Below are 14,247 nucleotides of genomic sequence, written 5' to 3'. Positions count from 1 at the left end.
TCGGACTCAACTTCAATCGGTACCGTAACGTGCAACATCATAAACATAGATCTAGCTTGACTTATTCATTGAATAAATGCATTTGGTTCTTCAAAACTGCATCACGCAACATAGCGTGACCGAGACGGCCGTTATCCACCTGCGTGAAGTTATTTGGTGAAATGAATGAGATGTTTAAGACACCATCGTTCTGTCTCTATGTAGATGAAGGGAAATAATCGATTGCTGAAGGTCCAAAGGTGTTGTGATAAACAAATAAACATATTAGTGATTAGTGACATATTTGTGATAAACATATTAGGCAGGATAATCACATATGTTAACTTGACTGCCCACACTGTATTTATTTATGGTTATTTGTTAAATCGGGTACTGTTAGACATGAAATAGGTTTAACATAGTTTAACATAAATGGACGACGAAAGGGGTACTCACCATTGTAGCTCCTGCTGGTCAATGATACAAGCCTCTTCTTGCAGTGGAAAACATACAGCCAACAAACACCGTAGAACCTAAAGGAAGGAAATTAAACATTAACATTTAGCCTCAACCAACATTCACAGATACAACGCAACGCAAACTACACAAACGTAAATCTTTTTAAACACAATGAGTTGTACTTACCGTGTACGCTCTAGACGGTCCACTTGCAAGCAGAAAATGAAGATATTTCTGTTGATAATCGTCGTGTTTGTATCCGTTGTCTCGCTCAAGGCCATTGCGCCCACAGATTTGAATTTTGGCGAGAGTTCAGCCTATTGAGGTCATTTCCGCGGTGTAATACCCGCATATCTGAAACGGCAAAGTTAAGAGTAGAGTTAAATAAAGTTTTAAATCAACGCAATAATTTACAAACGTTGACCAGTCGAAATAATCGTCGAAATTTAGCGTCTGTGGCTGGAAGCAGACGCCGAGTTCGACGTTCCTCCCAAATGCCACACTCCCTCGCTTTTCAGGGCTACAAAAAAACATATTTTTCAAAACAATGAGTTGTAATTACCTTGTACGTTCTAGACGGTCAAGTTGCAAGCTGAAAACAAAAATATTTGTCTTGTTAGTCGTCGTGTTACTAACCGCTGTGTCTTGTTTGCCAGCATTGCCGCTTTCCTACTTCCTGTTGCAAGCCACGCCCACGGATTATAATTTTGCCGTGAGTTCCGCCTATTGACGTCATGTCCGCGTCGCATGACTGCGACGTAATATTATCTAAAACTGTTTGTGCGGCATGGTGTTGTTCTGTGCGGTATTGTGTTATTCTGTGCGGCGTCGTGTTGTTCTGTGCGGCGTAGTGTTGTTCAGTGCGGCGTCGTGTTGTTCAGTGCGGCGTCGTGTTGTTCAGTGCGGCATGTTGTTGTTCAGTGCGGCATGTTGTTGTTCAGTGCGGCATGGTGTTGTTCAGTGCGGCATGGTGTTGTTAAGTGCGGCATGGTGTTGTTCAGTGCGGCATGGTGTTGTTCAGTGCGGCATGGTGTTGTTCAGTGCGGCATGGTGTTGTTCAGTGCGGCATGGTGTTGTTCAGTGCGGCATGGTGTTGTTCAGTGCGGCATGGTGTTGTTCAGTGCGGCATGGTGTTGTTTAGTGCGGGATGGTGTTGTTCAGTGCGGCATGGTGTTGTTCAGTGCGGCATGGTGTTGTTAAGTTCGGCATGGTGTTGTTCAGTGCGGCATGGTGTTGTTCAGTGCGGCATGGTGTTCAGTGCGGCATAATGTTGTTCAGTGCGGCATAATGTTGTTCAGTGCGGCATAATGTTGTTCAGTGCGGCATGGTGTTGTTCAGTGCGGCATAATGTTGTTCAGTGCGGCATGGTGTTGTTCAGTGCGGGATGGTGTTGTTCAGTGCGCCATGGTGTTCAGTGCGGCATAATGTTGTTCAGTGGGGCATGGTGTTGTTCAGTGCGGCATGGTGTTGTTCAGTGCGGCATGGTGTTGTTCAGTGCGGCATGGTGTTGTTCAGTGCGGCATGGTGCTGTTCAGTGCTGCATGGTGCTGTTCAGTGCGGCATGGTGCTGTTCAGTGCGGCATGGTGTTGTTCAGTGCGGCATGGTGTTGTTCAGTGCGGCATGGTGTTGTTCAGTGCGGCATGGTGTTGTTCAGTGCGGCATGGTGTTTTTCAGTGCGGCATAATGTTGTTCAGTGCGGGATAATGTTGTTCAGTGCGGCATAATGTTGTTCAGTGCGGCATAATGTTGTTCAGTGCGGCGGGATGGTGTTCAGTGCGGCATGGTGTTGTTCAGTGCGGCATGGTGTTGTTCAGTGCGGCATGGTGTTGTTCAGTGCGGCATGGTGTTGTTCAGTGCGGCATGGTGTTGTTCAGTGCGGCATGGTGTTGTTCAGTGCGGGATGGTGTTGTTCAGTGCGCCATGGTGTTCAGTGCAGCATAATGTTGTTCAGTGCGGCATGGTGTTGTTCAGTGCGGGATGGTGTTGTTCAGTGCGGCATGGTGTTGTTCAGTGCGGCATGGTGTTGTTCAGTGCGGCATGGTGTTGTTCAGTGCGGCATGGTGTTGTTCAGTGCGGCATGGTGTTGTTCAGTGCGGCATGGTGTTGTTCAGTGCGGCATGGTGTTGTTCAGTGCGGGATGGTGTTGTTCAGTGCGGCATGGTGTTGTTCAGTGCGGGATGGTGTTGTTCAGTGCGGGATGGTGTTGTTCAGTGCGGCATGGTGTTGTTCAGTGCGGCATGGTGTTGTTCGGCATGGTGTTGTTCAGTGCGGCATGGTGTTGTTCAGTGCGGGATGGTGTTGTTCAGTGCGGGATGGTGTTGTTCAGTGCGGGATGGTGTTGTTCAGTGCGGGATGGTGTTGTTCAGTGCGGCATGGTGTTGTTCAGTGCGGCATGGTGTTGTTCAGTGCGGCATGGTGTTGTTCAGTGCGGCATAATGTTGTTCAGTGCGGCATAGTGTTGTTCAGTGCGGCATGGTGTTGTTCAGTGCGGCATGGTGTTGTTCAGTGCGGCATGGTGTTGTTCAGTGCGGCATGGTGTTGTTCCGTGCGGCATGGTGTTGTTCAGTGCGGCATGGTGTTGTTCAGTGCGGCATGGTGTTGTTCAGTGCGGCATGGTGTTGTTCAGTGCGGCATGGTGTTGTTCAGTGCGGGATGGTGTTGTTCAGTGCGGCATGGTGTTCAGTGCGGCATAATGTTGTTCAGTGCGGCATAATGTTGTTCAGTGCGGCATAATGTTGTTCAGTGCGGCATGGTGTTGTTCAGTGCGGCATAATGTTGTTCAGTGCGGCATGGTGTTGTTCAGTGCGGCATGGTGTTGTTCAGTGCGGGATGGTGTTGTTCAGTGCGGCATGGTGTTCAGTGCGGCATAATGTTGTTCAGTGCGGCATAATGTTGTTCAGTGCGGCATAATGTTGTTCAGTGCGGCATGGTGTTGTTCAGTGCGGCATAATGTTGTTCAGTGCGGCGTAATGTTGTTCAGTGGGGCATGGTGTTGTTCAGTGAGGCATGGTGTTGTTCAGTGCGGCATGGTGTTGTTCAGTGCGGCATGGTGTTGGTCCGTGCGGCATGGTGTTGTTCAGTGCGGCATGGTGTTGTTCAGTGCGGCATGGTGTTGTTCAGTGCGGGATGGTGTTGTTCAGTGCGGTATCGTGTTGTTCAGTGCGGTATCGTGTTATTCAGTGCGGTATCGTGTTGTTCAGTGCGGTATCGTGTTGTTCAGTGCGGTATCGTGTTGTTCAGTGCGGTATCGTGTTGTTCAGTGCGGCATGGTGTTGTTCAGTGCGGCATGGTGTTGTTAAGTGCGGCATGGTGTTGTTCAGTGCGGCGTAATGTTGTTCAGTGGGGAATGGTGTTGTTCAGTGCGGCATGGTGTTGTTCAGTGCGGCATGGTGCTGTTCAGTGCGGCATGGTGCTGTTCAGTGCGGCATGGTGCTGTTCAGTGCGGCATGGTGCTGTTCAGTGCGGCATGGTGCTGTTCAGTGCGGCATGGTGCTGTTCAGTGCGGCATGGTGTCGTTCAGTGCGGCATGGTGTCGTTCAGTGCGGCATGGTGTTGTTCAGTGCGGCATGGTGTTTTTCAGTGCGGCATAATGTTGTTCAGTGCGGCATAATGTTGTTCAGTGCGGCATAATGTTGTTCAGTGCGGCATGATGTTGTTCAGTGCGGCGGGATGGTGTTCAGTGCGGCATGGTGTTGTTCAGTGCGGCATGGTGTTGTTCAGTGCGGCATGGTGTTCAGTGCGGCATGGTGTTGTTCAGTGCGGCATGGCGTTGTTCAGTGCGGCATGGTGTTGTTCAGTGCGGGATGGTGTTGTTCAGTGCGGCATGGTGTTGTTCAGTGCGGCATAATGTTGTTCAGTGCGGCATGGTGTTGTTCAGTGCGGCATGGTGTTGTTCAGTGCGGCATGGTGTTGTTCAGTGCGGCATGGTGTTCAGTGCGGCATAATGTTGTTCAGTGCGGCATAATGTTGTTCAGTGCGGCGGGATGGTGTTCAGTGCGGCATGGTGTTGTTCAGTGCGGCATGGTGTTGTTCAGTGCGGCATGGTGTTTTTCAGTGCGGCATAATGTTGTTCAGTGCGGCATAATGTTGTTCAGTGCGGCATAATGTTGTTCAGTGCGGCGGGACGGTGTTCAGTGCGGCATGGTGTTGTTCAGTGCGGCATGGTGTTGTTCAGTGCGGCATGGTGTTGTTCAGTGCGGCATGGTGTTGTTCAGTGCGGCATGGTGTTGTTCAGTGCGGCATGGTGTTGTTCAGTGCGGCATGGTGTTGTTCAGTGCGGCATGGTGTTGTTCAGTGCGGCATGGTGTTGTTCAGTGCGGCATGGTGTTGTTCAGTGCGGCATGGTGTTGTTCAGTGCGGCATGGTGTTGTTCAGTGCGGCATGGTGTTGTTCAGTGCGGGATGGTGTTGTTCAGTGCGGCATGGTGTTGTTCAGTGCGGCATGGTGTTGTTCAGTGCGGCATGGTGTTGTTCAGTGCGGCATGGTGTTGTTCAGTGCGGCATGGTGTAGTTCAGTGCGGCATGGTGTTGTTCAGTGCGGCATGGTGTTGTTCAGTGCGGCATGGTGTTGTTCAGTGCGGCATGGTGTTGTTCAGTGCGGCATGGTGTTGTTCAGTGCGGGATGGTGTTGTTCAGTGCGCCATGGTGTTCAGTGCAGCATAATGTTGTTCAGTGCGGCATGGTGTTGTTCAGTGCGGGATGGTGTTGTTCAGTGCGGCATGGTGTTGTTCAGTGCGGCATGGTGTTGTTCAGTGCGGCATGGTGTTGTTCAGTGCGGCATGGTGTTGTTCAGTGCGGCATGGTGTTGTTCAGTGCGGCATGGTGTTGTTCAGTGCGGCATGGTGTTGTTCAGTGCGGGATGGTGTTGTTCAGTGCGGCATGGTGTTGTTCAGTGCGGGATGGTGTTGTTCAGTGCGGGATGGTGTTGTTCAGTGCGGCATGGTGTTGTTCAGTGCGGCATGGTGTTGTTCAGTGCGGCATGGTGTTGTTCAGTGCGGCATGGTGTTGTTCAGTGCGGGATGGTGTTGTTCAGTGCGGGATGGTGTTGTTCAGTGCGGGATGGTGTTGTTCAGTGCGGGATGGTGTTGTTCAGTGCGGCATGGTGTTGTTCAGTGCGGCATGGTGTTGTTCAGTGCGGCATGGTGTTGTTCAGTGCGGCATAATGTTGTTCAGTGCGGCATAGTGTTGTTCAGTGCGGCATGGTGTTGTTCAGTGCGGCATGGTGTTGTTCAGTGCGGCATGGTGTTGTTCAGTGCGGCATGGTGTTGTTCCGTGCGGCATGGTGTTGTTCAGTGCGGCATGGTGTTGTTCAGTGCGGCATGGTGTTGTTCAGTGCGGCATGGTGTTGTTCAGTGCGGCATGGTGTTGTTCAGTGCGGGATGGTGTTGTTCAGTGCGGCATGGTGTTCAGTGCGGCATAATGTTGTTCAGTGCGGCATAATGTTGTTCAGTGCGGCATAATGTTGTTCAGTGCGGCATGGTGTTGTTCAGTGCGGCATAATGTTGTTCAGTGCGGCATGGTGTTGTTCAGTGCGGCATGGTGTTGTTCAGTGCGGGATGGTGTTGTTCAGTGCGGCATGGTGTTCAGTGCGGCATAATGTTGTTCAGTGCGGCATAATGTTGTTCAGTGCGGCATAATGTTGTTCAGTGCGGCATGGTGTTGTTCAGTGCGGCATAATGTTGTTCAGTGCGGCGTAATGTTGTTCAGTGGGGCATGGTGTTGTTCAGTGCGGCATGGTGTTGTTCAGTGCGGCATGGTGTTGTTCAGTGCGGCATGGTGTTGGTCCGTGCGGCATGGTGTTGTTCAGTGCGGCATGGTGTTGTTCAGTGCGGCATGGTGTTGTTCAGTGCGGGATGGTGTTGTTCAGTGCGGTATCGTGTTGTTCAGTGCGGTATCGTGTTGTTCAGTGCGGTATCGTGTTGTTCAGTGCGGTATCGTGTTGTTCAGTGCGGTATCGTGTTGTTCAGTGCGGTATCGTGTTGTTCAGTGCGGCATGGTGTTGTTCAGTGCGGCATGGTGTTGTTAAGTGCGGCATGGTGTTGTTCAGTGCGGCGTAATGTTGTTCAGTGGGGAATGGTGTTGTTCAGTGCGGCATGGTGTTGTTCAGTGCGGCATGGTGCTGTTCAGTGCGGCATGGTGCTGTTCAGTGCGGCATGGTGCTGTTCAGTGCGGCATGGTGCTGTTCAGTGCGGCATGGTGCTGTTCAGTGCGGCATGGTGCTGTTCAGTGCGGCATGGTGTCGTTCAGTGCGGCATGGTGTCGTTCAGTGCGGCATGGTGTTGTTCAGTGCGGCATGGTGTTTTTCAGTGCGGCATAATGTTGTTCAGTGCGGCATAATGTTGTTCAGTGCGGCATAATGTTGTTCAGTGCGGCATGATGTTGTTCAGTGCGGCGGGATGGTGTTCAGTGCGGCATGGTGTTGTTCAGTGCGGCATGGTGTTGTTCAGTGCGGCATGGTGTTGTTCAGTGCGGCATGGTGTTGTTCAGTGCGGCATGGCGTTGTTCAGTGCGGCATGGTGTTGTTCAGTGCGGGATGGTGTTGTTCAGTGCGGCATGGTGTTGTTCAGTGCGGCATAATGTTGTTCAGTGCGGCATGGTGTTGTTCAGTGCGGCATGGTGTTGTTCAGTGCGGCATGGTGTTGTTCAGTGCGGCATGGTGTTCAGTGCGGCATAATGTTGTTCAGTGCGGCATAATGTTGTTCAGTGCGGCGGGATGGTGTTCAGTGCGGCATGGTGTTGTTCAGTGCGGCATGGTGTTGTTCAGTGCGGCATGGTGTTTTTCAGTGCGGCATAATGTTGTTCAGTGCGGCATAATGTTGTTCAGTGCGGCATAATGTTGTTCAGTGCGGCGGGACGGTGTTCAGTGCGGCATGGTGTTGTTCAGTGCGGCATGGTGTTGTTCAGTGCGGCATGGTGTTGTTCAGTGCGGCATGGTGTTGTTCAGTGCGGCATGGTGTTGTTCAGTGCGGCATGGTGTTGTTCAGTGCGGCATGGTGTTGTTCAGTGCGGCATGGTGTTGTTCAGTGCGGCATGGTGTTGTTCAGTGCGGCATGGTGTTGTTCAGTGCGGCATGGTGTTGTTCAGTGCGGCATGGTGTTGTTCAGTGCGGCATGGTGTTGTTCAGTGCGGGATGGTGTTGTTCAGTGCGGCATGGTGTTGTTCAGTGCGGCATGGTGTTGTTCAGTGCGGCATGGTGTTGTTCAGTGCGGCATGGTGTTGTTCAGTGCGGCATGGTGTAGTTCAGTGCGGCATGGTGTTGTTCAGTGCAGCATGGTGTTGTTCAGTGCGGCATGGTGTTGTTCAGTGCGGCATGGTGTTGTTCAGTGCGGCATGGTGTTGTTCAGTGCGGGATGGTGTTGTTCAGTGCGCCATGGTGTTCAGTGCAGCATAATGTTGTTCAGTGCGGCATGGTGTTGTTCAGTGCGGGATGGTGTTGTTCAGTGCGGCATGGTGTTGTTCAGTGCGGCATGGTGTTGTTCAGTGCGGCATGGTGTTGTTCAGTGCGGCATGGTGTTGTTCAGTGCGGCATGGTGTTGTTCAGTGCGGCATGGTGTTGTTCAGTGCGGCATGGTGTTGTTCAGTGCGGGATGGTGTTGTTCAGTGCGGCATGGTGTTGTTCAGTGCGGGATGGTGTTGTTCAGTGCGGGATGGTGTTGTTCAGTGCGGCATGGTGTTGTTCAGTGCGGCATGGTGTTGTTCAGTGCGGCATGGTGTTGTTCAGTGCGGCATGGTGTTGTTCAGTGCGGGATGGTGTTGTTCAGTGCGGGATGGTGTTGTTCAGTGCGGGATGGTGTTGTTCAGTGCGGGATGGTGTTGTTCAGTGCGGCATGGTGTTGTTCAGTGCGGCATGGTGTTGTTCAGTGCGGCATGGTGTTGTTCAGTGCGGCATAATGTTGTTCAGTGCGGCATAGTGTTGTTCAGTGCGGCATGGTGTTGTTCAGTGCGGCATGGTGTTGTTCAGTGCGGCATGGTGTTGTTCAGTGCGGCATGGTGTTGTTCCGTGCGGCATGGTGTTGTTCAGTGCGGCATGGTGTTGTTCAGTGCGGCATGGTGTTGTTCAGTGCGGCATGGTGTTGTTCAGTGCGGCATGGTGTTGTTCAGTGCGGGATGGTGTTGTTCAGTGCGGCATGGTGTTCAGTGCGGCATAATGTTGTTCAGTGCGGCATAATGTTGTTCAGTGCGGCATAATGTTGTTCAGTGCGGCATGGTGTTGTTCAGTGCGGCATAATGTTGTTCAGTGCGGCATGGTGTTGTTCAGTGCGGCATGGTGTTGTTCAGTGCGGGATGGTGTTGTTCAGTGCGGCATGGTGTTCAGTGCGGCATAATGTTGTTCAGTGCGGCATAATGTTGTTCAGTGCGGCATAATGTTGTTCAGTGCGGCATGGTGTTGTTCAGTGCGGCATAATGTTGTTCAGTGCGGCGTAATGTTGTTCAGTGGGGCATGGTGTTGTTCAGTGCGGCATGGTGTTGTTCAGTGCGGCATGGTGTTGTTCAGTGCGGCATGGTGTTGGTCCGTGCGGCATGGTGTTGTTCAGTGCGGCATGGTGTTGTTCAGTGCGGCATGGTGTTGTTCAGTGCGGGATGGTGTTGTTCAGTGCGGTATCGTGTTGTTCAGTGCGGTATCGTGTTGTTCAGTGCGGTATCGTGTTGTTCAGTGCGGTATCGTGTTGTTCAGTGCGGTATCGTGTTGTTCAGTGCGGTATCGTGTTGTTCAGTGCGGCATGGTGTTGTTCAGTGCGGCATGGTGTTGTTAAGTGCGGCATGGTGTTGTTCAGTGCGGCGTAATGTTGTTCAGTGGGGAATGGTGTTGTTCAGTGCGGCATGGTGTTGTTCAGTGCGGCATGGTGCTGTTCAGTGCGGCATGGTGCTGTTCAGTGCGGCATGGTGCTGTTCAGTGCGGCATGGTGCTGTTCAGTGCGGCATGGTGCTGTTCAGTGCGGCATGGTGCTGTTCAGTGCGGCATGGTGTCGTTCAGTGCGGCATGGTGTCGTTCAGTGCGGCATGGTGTTGTTCAGTGCGGCATGGTGTTTTTCAGTGCGGCATAATGTTGTTCAGTGCGGCATAATGTTGTTCAGTGCGGCATAATGTTGTTCAGTGCGGCATGATGTTGTTCAGTGCGGCGGGATGGTGTTCAGTGCGGCATGGTGTTGTTCAGTGCGGCATGGTGTTGTTCAGTGCGGCATGGTGTTGTTCAGTGCGGCATGGTGTTGTTCAGTGCGGCATGGCGTTGTTCAGTGCGGCATGGTGTTGTTCAGTGCGGGATGGTGTTGTTCAGTGCGGCATGGTGTTGTTCAGTGCGGCATAATGTTGTTCAGTGCGGCATGGTGTTGTTCAGTGCGGCATGGTGTTGTTCAGTGCGGCATGGTGTTGTTCAGTGCGGCATGGTGTTCAGTGCGGCATAATGTTGTTCAGTGCGGCATAATGTTGTTCAGTGCGGCGGGATGGTGTTCAGTGCGGCATGGTGTTGTTCAGTGCGGCATGGTGTTGTTCAGTGCGGCATGGTGTTTTTCAGTGCGGCATAATGTTGTTCAGTGCGGCATAATGTTGTTCAGTGCGGCATAATGTTGTTCAGTGCGGCGGGACGGTGTTCAGTGCGGCATGGTGTTGTTCAGTGCGGCATGGTGTTGTTCAGTGCGGCATGGTGTTGTTCAGTGCGGCATGGTGTTGTTCAGTGCGGCATGGTGTTGTTCAGTGCGGCATGGTGTTGTTCAGTGCGGCATGGTGTTGTTCAGTGCGGCATGGTGTTGTTCAGTGCGGCATGGTGTTGTTCAGTGCGGCATGGTGTTGTTCAGTGCGGCATGGTGTTGTTCAGTGCGGCATGGTGTTGTTCAGTGCGGCATGGTGTTGTTCAGTGCGGGATGGTGTTGTTCAGTGCGGCATGGTGTTGTTCAGTGCGGCATGGTGTTGTTCAGTGCGGCATGGTGTTGTTCAGTGCGGCATGGTGTTGTTCAGTGCGGCATGGTGTAGTTCAGTGCGGCATGGTGTAGTTCAGTGCGGCATGGTGTAGTTCAGTGCGGCATGGTGTTGTTCAGTGCGGCATGGTGTTGTTCAGTGCGGCATGGTGTTGTTCAGTGCGGCATGGTGTTGTTCAGTGCGGCATGGTGTTGTTCAGTGCGGCATGGTGTTGTTCAGTGCGGCATGGTGTTGTTCAGTGCGGCATGGTGTTGTTCAGTGCGGGATGGTGTTGTTCAGTGCGGCATGGTGTTGTTCAGTGCGGCATGGTGTTGTTCAGTGCGGCGTCGTGTTGTTCAGTGCGGCGTCGTGTTGTTCAGTGCAGCATGGTGTTGTTCAGTGCGGCGTCGTGTTGTTCAGTGCGGCGTCGTGTTGTTCAGTGCAGCATGGTGTTGTTCAGTGCGGAATGGTGTTGTTCAGTGCGGCATGGTGTTGTTCAGTGCGGCATGGTGTTGTTAAGTGCGGCATGGTGTTGTTCAGTGCGGCATGGTGTTGTTCAGTGCGGCATGGTGTTGTTCAGTGCGGCATGGTGTTGTTCAGTGCGGTATCGTGTTGTTCAGTGCGGTATCGTGTTGTTCAGTGCGGCATGGTGTTGTTCAGTGCGGCATGGTGTTTTTCAGTGCGGCATAATGTTGTTCAGTGCGGCGGGATGGTGTTCAGTGCGGCATGGTGTTGTTCAGTGCGGCATGGTGTTGTTCAGTGCGGCATGGTGTTGTTCAGTGCGGCATGGTGTTGTTCAGTGCGGCATGGTGTTGTTCAGTGCGGTATCGTTGTGTTGTTGGTATTGTGTTGTGTTGTTCGTAATGTGTTGTGTTGTTCCTATTGTGTTGTTGGTATTGTGTTGTGTTGTTCGTATTTTGTTGTGTTGTTCATATTGTGTTGAGTTGTTCATATTGTGTTGAGTTGTTCGTATTGTGTTGTTCGTATTGTGTTGCCTCTAACACTTAGCTTCTAACACTTAGCCTCTAGCACCTAGAAGGTAAATAAATAGGAAGGAAGGACTCACCGGTGACGTCGTCGCCCACGTCCAAGCGTTGTACTTTGTATTTTCATCCTTCTGACAGTGGAAAACATATAGCCAACAAACACCGTGGAACCTAAACGAATGAAAGAAAACTATCATTTGGCCACAACCAACATTCACAGATACAACACAATGTGACGTGCGGGGTTGAGGTTAAAGGTTGAGTGAAGGGCCCTCGTTTTAAACTACTTTTTTGAAAAGGAGTGGGAACAAGTAAGACGTATTTAATTTATTTATTGGGAAGTAGTAAGACTTATTAAATTTATTTAATCTACTTTTCTTCCCAGGCAAAATTTGATGTGCTGCAATTCCAAATTTCCAAAGTGAATGAAGGAATGAAATCTTTTAAATTATGATTTTGTATAAATACTAGGCATAAACACAAAATCTACAGCACAAAATGGGCAGACTTTACTTGTTTGAAAAGGACTGGTTACAAGACAGACTTTTTTAATTTATTTAATGGGAAGAAGACACTATTTAGTTTAATTGATCTATTTTTGTTCCCTGGCAAAATTCGATTTGCTGCAATTCCAAATTTCCAAAGTGAATGAAGGAATGAAGTCGTTTAAATTATGATTTTGTATAAATACTAGGCATAGACACAAAATCTACGGCACAAAACGGGCAGACTTTACTTGTTTGAAGAGGACTGGTTACAAGACAGACTTTTCTGATGTATTTAATGGGAAGAAGACTTATTTAGTTTATTTAATCTCTTTTTGTTGCCTGGCAAAATTGGATTTGCTGAAATTGTATTTTGCCAAATCTTGACTTGAGACCTGATAGGAAGTATTAAACGCTTAGTTAAATCGATACAAGTTGGTAATAAGAGCGAGTAATGTTGGTTGAAGCGATGAATTAAGGTTGAAAGCAATTTAAATTATGACTTTGTATAAATACTAGATATTAACAGAACATCTACTGCGCAAAATGGGCAGAGTTTACTTGTTTGAGAAGGAGTGGCTTATTTAAGACTAAGATTTATTTAATCTGTTTGTTCCCAGGCAAAATTGGATGTGATGCAATTCCAAATTTCACCACATGATGGTGCCCAATTTTGACTTCATAGGACATATTCAACACTTAACTATTATGTTCAAGGTAATCAGATTTGTTTATTATTCTAATGGCCTTTTCAAAACTATTCTGGATTACTACTTTGGATCTATTCTACATTACTTGGCAACAACATACTCTGTAACAGATTAGGCAGTATAATCACATATGTTAACTTGAGAGTGCCCACACTCAATCTACTTATCGTGATGTGTTAAATCAATTACTGTTAGACATTATTATTCTGATAATCTACCAAATCTTTGAATTGAAGAATTTGTGATTTAATTAATAGCTTGTTGTTATGTTCAGGGTAATCAGACTTGTATATAATTCTAATGGCCTTCTTTTGAAAACTATTCTGAACTAGAAAATGCAATTTCTGGAGAAATTGCGTGTGAAGGCGAAGACTTTGAATCACTTCTTGGGGAATCATGCCAAATGATGTTGAAATTAGTTGAATTTCTTGAGAAATGTGGAAAATAGAAGTGTAATACTAAATTTTTGAGAATTTGGTTGAATCTCAAATTTGAAAGTTTGGGATTTTTGGTAAGTGGGAGGTTGTGGAATAGGTAGGCAAAAGATGAACAGTTGAATATTGGAACGGGTTGAATCGGTTAAAAAATGTAGACGTGAGAGCAAATGTTGAATCTCCATAGAGAATGAATGGGAATTAAAAGAAAAAGCAATTGCGCCAAAATATTTTGAAATTTGGAACAAAACGAAAATAAATAGCTTCAGGAGGTTCACTTTTGGAGTTAAAATGTTGAAATGGGTTCAATCGGACAAAAAATGCAAAAGTTAGCGACTAATGTAGCTATTTAGGGCAGTTAATGTTGAAATAAGGTCACTTCCGGGGTGATTTGGGTCACTTCCGGTCTATTTGGGTCACTTCCGGTTTGAGTAGAGGCACTTCCGGTCTAGCCGAGGTCACTTCCGGTTTATTTGGGGTCACTTCCGGTTTAAAAAGGTCACTTCCGGTTTAAAAAGGTCACTTCCGGTTTGATTTGGGGTCACTTCCGGTTTACCTAAGGTCACTTCCTGTTTACCTAAGGTCACTTGCGGTTTGATATGGGGCACTTCCGGTACATTCTGGGTTCATTGGGGGCACTTCCGGGTCAATGCAAGATGGCTGCCACACTGGAAGTGTGGGTGAAGGAGGTGAATATGGTAAGCATAAGGTAAACAAAGTGAATAAAGTTGGAATGGGTTGAATCGGTTGAAAAATGTGGAAAAAAGAGTAGAAAAACGAAATTGTAGAGAATTTTCGGTAAGTGGAAAGTTGTGGAATAGGCAGGCAAAGGATGAACAGTTGAATGTTGGAACGGGTTGAATCGGTTAAAAAATGTAGAAGTGAGAGCAAATGTTGAATCCCCATAGAGAATGAATGGGAATTAAAAGAAAAAGCAATTGCGCCAAAATATTTTGAAATTTTGAACAAAACGTAAAAAAACAGCTTCAGGAGGTTCACTTTTGGGGTTAAAATGTTGAAACGGGTTCAATCGGACAAAAAAAGCAAATGTTAGCGCCTAATGTAGCTATTTAGGGCAGTTAATGTTGAAATAAGTTCACTTCCGGGTTGATTTGGGTCACTTCCGGTCTATTTGGGTCACTTCCGGTTTGAATAGAGGCACTTCCGGTCTAGCTGAGGTCACTTCCGGTTTATTTGGGGTCACTTCCGGTTTAAAAAGGTCACTTCCGGTTTAAAAAGGTCACTTCCGGTTTGATTTGGGGTCACTTCCGGTTTACCTGAGGTCACTTCCTGTTTACCTAAG

At 48.9% G+C, this 14,247-nt stretch overlaps 1 long non-coding RNA gene across 1 annotated transcript; it reads right to left on the bottom strand.

The window, feature by feature from the left end:
* Positions 1-671: 671 nt before the first annotated feature.
* LOC125994600 (uncharacterized) lies at positions 672-11,487 on the bottom strand. Its single transcript, XR_007490645.2, has 3 exons — positions 11,396-11,487; positions 1,001-1,030; positions 672-792 (listed from the first exon to the last, which is right to left on the bottom strand). It is a non-coding gene; the product is annotated as an uncharacterized lncRNA (long non-coding RNA).
* Between the last annotated feature and the right edge of the window lie 2,760 nt (positions 11,488-14,247).

The sequence above is a fragment of the Syngnathus scovelli genome, chromosome 3 (genome assembly GCF_024217435.2).
Source record: "Syngnathus scovelli strain Florida chromosome 3, RoL_Ssco_1.2, whole genome shotgun sequence".
Taxonomy (NCBI): Eukaryota; Metazoa; Chordata; class Actinopteri; order Syngnathiformes; family Syngnathidae; genus Syngnathus; species Syngnathus scovelli.
Note: the sequence above shows the minus strand (reverse complement) of the source record. Positions and strands in the feature narration are given on the sequence as shown.